The following is a 6,671-nucleotide window of genomic DNA, read 5'->3' as shown; positions in this document are numbered from 1 at the left end:
AATTGTGGGTAGTGTTTACCAGAGCCATCTGTTTCAGGCTGTGTCCCGGCTACATTTTAACTTTTGTTTTGTTTTGTCCTCTTACCCCTGGGGATAGAACTCAAGGCATGCTTCTCTAGTGAGCTTCACCCCCACCACACAGTCTGTACCGCTCCGAGTCTTTCACGAGGCAGGACGTAACACACACTCTGAATTCTGCTTGCACTGGAAAATCAAGCAGGTGGGCTACACAGTGCAGGCTCCTGAGATCCAGGGCTACAAGGACAGGAGCAACTTTTCTGGGCTTAAAAGCACTTTCCAGAAGAAACCAAAACGCTGGGTGGGGGAGGTGTGTACTGTCTTGTGTTTGCTCACCTGGAAGAACTGTATGTTATAGAAGTAACAAAACAAAAAGATCTGAAAGGTATTTGGCTCAATTAGTGTGAGCATGCTTGTGTATGTGTTTATGTGTGTGTTTCCATATATGTGTATATACTTGTCAAGGCAGAGGTCGATCGCAAGAGTCATTCCTCAGCCTCTGTCCACCGTATTCCCTGTGACAATGGGACTGAATTCACCAGTTAGGCTAGGCTGGCTGGCCAGTGAACCCCAAAATCCAGCTGTCTCTACCTCCTGGTGCTGGAATTACAAGTGTGCCTATCTTTTTTAGACAGGTTTTGGGAATCAAACTTGGGTGTTTCTTTTTGTTTGTTTGTTTTTTTATGTTTGTGCAGCAGGTACTTTTCTGAGCAATATCTCCAATCTCTTGGCCCAAATTTTGATAATTCCCCACCGTTGTGCTCCTTGTAGACTGGAGACTCAGGCTTATTTAGGGTTGTTCCAGTAAAACCTGAGCACTGCCGGACTCTCGAGCCTTGATCCCAGATATTACCATGTGTGTCCTCAGCCTCCTGTCTTCCCAGTGCCCAAGGAAGTGCCTTCTTTCTCCCAGGTTGCCTTCTGTGTTTTACTCTGAAACTATAGCACCAAGACTATCAGGTCCATGGCACCCTACTTCTATGTAGGGTACTGCTGAGATAGAAAGCATTTGGGCTTCCTATGTGGGCCTATGCACAGTTCCTATCTGGCTAGGACTGTAGGCAGCCCTCAATGGAGACAGCAGCACCCTCGTATCTCTATGGGACAGGAGCAACGCTGATTTCCAATTTACTGCTCTTTCTCTTGCATAGGCTGTGCATGGCAAGGCCAGCTCTCCTTACAGATTGGTGCACTACAGGCCACTTTGCCGACTGAGACATGGCTAAGTCAGGTATTCCTGGCAGCCATGCCTGTGTAGATAACCTGTATTTATAGCCAGTCTCATTCAGCATGGCTATTCTCTCTCAGGTCAACCTGGAACTGCCCTGCCCACCCAACCCGTCAGTGATGGGTATAAGCAGTGCCTTTCCTCCCAGATTTGGAGCTGGCCTATGCCCCCAAGACTCTGCCTGGGCTGGAGGTAGGGACAGTACCTGATTCCTCAAAATGGCAACAGTGTGCATCTGGGGCCTGAGCAGTGGGACATGCCAGAGTGGGAGTGGCTTCTGGGTCTATCCTTTTTGAGCCACCTCCTATGTGCCCTGTCCCATGGGACCTCAGCCCTCACCACACCCATTTTGCTCTTGTCAAAAACAAAAAACAAAAAACAAACAAACAAAAAAAAAACCACTGTGCCTCACCGTAGCCAACCCTATTATGAAGGTGCTGTTGACTGATGATACATGTACAGACAGGTCCAACTAAGGCCCAAGGCATATACCGCAGGACATAGGGCACATGGCAGTGACTGGTCAAACTGGCTATGAAGCCAGGTCTTCCCAGCTTATAAGCAATGAGCGATGTCCTGCTGGGTATCAGCAGTCAGGAGACAAAGTAGCTCTCTCTAGCTGCAGAGAATAGTCTCCATCCTGGAAGACCAACCAAGGTGTTCTGGATAGGTTTAGGGCAACTATAACTTTAGTTTTTTTCAAAGTCTACTTTTAATGATGGTTCTTAACACTTTAACCTCCCTTCTAGCCCAGCAGCCACCCACCAGAGGTAGTGGAAAAGAAAGGATATGGGGGAAGTGAACCTGTTTAGAAATGATTCTTTAGAGAAAATCCCATCCACATTGTCAGGAAACCAGCAGTTCAGTTCACAGATCAGCAGTGGCAACTTGCTCCACTTACAAACACTTCACGGATACACCAGCAACCCAGTTCAATTGTGTCGGGATAGCAGCGGTTGTGGCAGGACCTAGCAGGAACAGCCAGACCTCAGCTGAATCAGCACCAGTCATCGGGAACAACCAAGACGACCAGGAACACCAGGAGAAGTTCTCGGCTGTGCCTCTCTCTACAAAGTGAAGATCATTGAAGACCCGAGCCGAAGAAGCAGTGTGCAACCAGCTCTATAAGCAAGCAAGCCAGGACTCTGCCACTGTCTGTTGAGTCCTATTTATACTCCCTCCAAACATCATCTGTTCTCACCACGTGTCTTGCCTCGGCAGTGAGTCTGTCTTAGCAAAATTTCACGTGAGTGAGTCTGTCTCAGCTGACATTGCTCTACCAATCGGCCCGAGTCCACAGAAGCAGCTAGAAGCCGTGAACACACCACCAGAAGTTTTTTGGTGCATTTCTCTCTATGGAGTCCCAACAGAAGGAACTCAACTATGGGTCTGCTTCAGCGAAACATTCCTTCACGTGTCTGCTTTAGCAAAAACACTATTCAGTACAAATGACTTTCCAAAGAACCCTTAAGTTTCCACTTCAGTCAACTTGACACAAGCTAGAGTCATTTGGGAAGGGAAACCCTCAACTGAGAAAATGCCCCCACCAGATAGGTCATTAGGAACATTTTTTTGATTGTTTTGTTTAATTGATGATTGATGTAGGGGGTCTAGCTCACTATGGTAGGTCTTCCTCCTGGGCTGGTTGTCCCAGATACGATGAGAAAGCAGACTGAGTAAGCCATAAGGAGCAAGCCAGTAAGCACTGCTCCTCTGTAACTTCTGCTTCAGTTTTTGCCTCTGTGGACCTGTCTTGAATTCCTGTTTTGACTGCTCTGGATGATGGACTACCTACCAGCTGCAAAGTGAAATAATCCCCCCCCAACACACACACACACATAGACACCCGGTTGCTTTTCCACGTGGGTTTTATCATAGCAATAGAAACTCTAACTACAAGGTTAGGTAGCCTGTGTGGCTGGATCTTGGCATCTGGGCATGTTTTATGAGCCGCTTCCCAGGTTGTGGAAGAAACTTCCACAACTTGAGGAGAGGACTCACCTCTGCTCCTGTGCCTAGCCACCTCTTGTCATCTTCCAGAGACAGCCAAGCTAAGCAATTCCTCATGTTCACAGTCCACCACCTCTGCAGCCAGGTCACAGGCTGGTGTCCTTCAGTGTCTCCAAGCCTGGGTTCCTGGCATGCCGTTGATTCTGTCAGTGCTGTGACCCCGTGCTGGGTTCTGGCTGTAGCCTGCCATCCTGGCACACACTGAATGAACTTGTGGTGGAGGCTGTCCTTGTTCCTCTTTGGAAGGACCCCATTCCGCTCTAGGACAGCCAATGGGGACAATCAGCTCCCGAAATAGCTTCTCTACACCCAGGTAGTGAGTCTACCTGGGTACAGGAGGTGGAAGCACTCTTTTGCCCTAGGGCAAAAGAGCAGAGACTTAGAAATCCTGCATACCCTGGACTTCAGGAGGCCCTGTCTCCTCTTAGGAATCTGCCCACTGCCCAGTGTTGACGAGTTGGTGAGCGTTCAGCAGGTGTGAAAGATGTATCCGCTGCCTTGTTCCCATTGCCCAGCCTTTTTTGGATCAGCAACTAAAATGGCCTGGGACACCCTGCAGGGTGTGCACCACCGGAAAGAGGCACTGAGCCGGGCAGCCTTGGCCAGCCTCTATCTGCTAGTCACCTGTTGGTGCTGCCTTCTGTTGGCTGGCCAGGTTTTGCAGTTCAGTCAACCTCTCCTGCGTCCTGCACTCAATGCCTGCCTTTGCCCATCTGCTGCCTTGCCAGAGCCTCTGGAACCTCTCTCTTTTCCAGAGCCTCCTATGCTCTGCCTCTCCCATGCTCCGCCCTTCCTCAACAGCTCCATCTCCGGGCCACACCCCGCTCCTGTCTTCTGGGTAGATCCCTGCACACCTCAGATCACCTGCCGGGGCAGTTCATCATACTGTAAGACCTAGCAGCACTAATTTCCTTGAGTTCCAACATCTGAATCCAGCTTCTTCTTGCTCGGACATTTCGCAGTCAAAAGTGCTCCGAAGACACCCTCACAGTAAAATGGAAAGCACAGATAGGTCATGTTAAATTTAGCATAGCCGCCTATGGAAAGATAAAAAAAGGTAGGTGAAGTTAGCGTCAATTATGGTGTGCAGCTGAACATAGTGCCTGACATAAAAGCAACCCTGTACAAATTATGAACCTGTTCTTATGCTTGCTTTTGTTCACTCTAGGTTTTGAGAATACAATGTGATTTGCTTATAGAATGAAACTCAGGCTGGCCTGGACATATTTCAAAGCTGGCACTAAGTGTCACCTATTAGAATTCCAGTGAGAGGCCCATTGGACTTGCAAACTTTATATGCCCCAGTACAGGGGAACACCAGGGCCAAAAAGGGGGAGTGGGTGGGCAGGGGAGTGGGGGTGGGTGGATATGGGGGACTTTTGGTATAGCATTGGAAATGTAAATGAGCTAAATACCTAATAAAAAATGGAAAAAAAAAATAGAATACCAGTGATCTCTACAGACTGGAAAGATGAGGGGCTCCCACCTGGGTGCAGTGGTCAGAGGTGGGGGCTCATTATTCTGAATGGATGCTGGGAGGTCTGGGGAATCTCCCTGTACCCAGAAATGCCACATTAATATGTGGAGGACTCTGTTCAGAGCCACAGAAGAAGTCGGCCTGCAGCCCACCTTCCCTGAGTTCTCTAGTCCTCTACGTTTGTGTGATCTGATGGTAGGAGCTGATTTTTCCCTTAAGAAATAACGTGCGGCGCACGCCTTTAATCCCAGCACTGGGAGTCAGAGGCAGGCAGATTTCTGAGTTCAAGAACAGCCTGGTCTACAGAGTGAGTTCCAGGACAGCCAGGGCTATACAGAGAAACCCTGTCTCGAAAAAGAAAAGAAAAGAAAAGAAAAGAAAAGAAAAGAAAAGAAAAGAAAAGAAAAGAAAAGAGAGGAGAGGAGAGGAGAGGAGAGGAGAGGGGAGGGGAGGGGAGGGGAGGGGAGGGGAGGGGAGGGGAGGGAAGGGAAGGGAAGGGAAGGGAAGGGAAGGGAAGGGAAGGGAAGGGAAGGAAAGGAAAGGAAAGGAAAGGAAAGGAAAGGAAAGGAAAGGAAAGGAAAGGAAAGGAAAGGACAGAACATGTGAAGGCCTTACTTGTCCAACCCTTTTCTGGCTCAGGGAGGTTCTGATATGACCGAGACCCACCTTTCCAGGCTGTGGAGTTGAAGACAGAGGAGTTCAACTTTCAGGAACAAACTGTTGCAGATACCAGGAGTGGTAAAAGAGTCACAAGGCATCTCCCATTCTGTGGGCGTGACTTTATCACATGGAGGCTCTCGGAGTGTCTCAGAGCATCCCCGGCCTGGGTAAAGTCACCGCATCTACCTGAAGATGCCACTAACAAATCACCAGTGTTCCCAAGATCCGGGGGCATGAGGAAATTCTTTTCCCGGTAAAAGTACACATTGGTGAAAAACAATGTCATTCAAACACATAGATTTAGGGCTGGACATGGTGGCACATGCCTTTAATCCCAGCATTCTGGAGGCAGAGGCAGGTGAGTTCAAAACCACCCTGAGTTCCAGGACAGCCAGGGCTACACAGAGAGACCCTGTCTTGAAAAACCAACCAAACAAACAAACAGAAAATGAAAACCCATTGGTTTGCCACTCTCTGGAATAGAAGTGAGTATGTGGGAATGAGGCAGGATGGGACTAAAACCAAAAATTATGAGGCTGCTGGAAGAACCGGGGTGTGCTGGTCCAAGCCCAAGTGGTCCAGAGACCCAGGGCAGCCTGCTCCTGGTCCTTTCGGGAAGGGCCTTCAGCATTAGCCACTGGGGTATTGTGGAGGCTGGAAAGTGATCCAGGCCTCTCTCCTCTTTTCTGAATAAGAAAGCACCTAATGCCAGGAAGGGGCTCCTGGGTCTCTATGGGAGTCTGGCTGTAGTCAGAAAAGCCTGGCACTCCTGACCGTAGCCCATCCTTTCTCTCCCCTGCAGTCACCTGATGCCAGCCTGGCCTGGCCTCCAACTTTCTCTCCTCTTCTGCGTTTTGGGGGTACATTATGCCAGGCAGGTGTCAGAACACTAATGCAGCAGTCCCCGCCCCCAGGAATATCCTTACTGTTTCCTGTGATAAGTGAAGGCATACAGCCATAGCATTTTACAGCCCAGGTCTGCGGTGGTCGACCCTGAACGTGCTGGCCCCCTGCAGGAGGCAGTCTTTGTGTGGAGAAAGCCTGTGCTAGCTCTGATCTTACTCTCCCCAGCTCCCCACCCTCAGCATGGAAACTCATTCTTAATCCAGCCTGGTGGATTTTCCAACCTTGGGTTGGAGCCTCAGAGTTACATGGAGGGGTGTGTGTGTGTGTGTTGGGTGTGTGTGTGTGAGTGTATGTGTGTGTGGTGTGTGTGTGTGTGTGTGTGTGTGTGTTGGGTGTGTGTGGTGTGTGTGTGTGTGTGTGTGTGTGTGTGAG

General features: G+C 49.4%; 1 long non-coding RNA gene across 2 annotated transcripts; it reads right to left on the bottom strand.

Moving 5' to 3' along the window:
- Window positions 1–1,999: 1,999 nt before the first annotated feature.
- On the bottom strand, window positions 2,000–5,619 carry Gm33187. Of its 2 annotated transcripts, XR_003955324.1 has the most exons (4): window positions 5,400–5,619; window positions 4,111–4,293; window positions 3,248–3,614; window positions 2,000–2,313 (listed from the first exon to the last, which is right to left on the bottom strand). It is a non-coding gene; the product is annotated as a predicted gene, 33187 (long non-coding RNA). The 2 variants fall into 2 exon arrangements; XR_391030.1 differs by lacking the exon at window positions 2,000–2,313 and having other exon boundaries at window positions 3,097–3,614.
- Window positions 5,620–6,671: the final 1,052 nt, after the last annotated feature.

The sequence above is a fragment of the Mus musculus genome, chromosome 4 (assembly GCF_000001635.26).
Source record: "Mus musculus strain C57BL/6J chromosome 4, GRCm38.p6 C57BL/6J".
NCBI lineage: Eukaryota > Metazoa > Chordata > Mammalia > Rodentia > Muridae > Mus > Mus musculus.
This window is presented reverse-complemented; position numbering and strand designations above follow the sequence as displayed.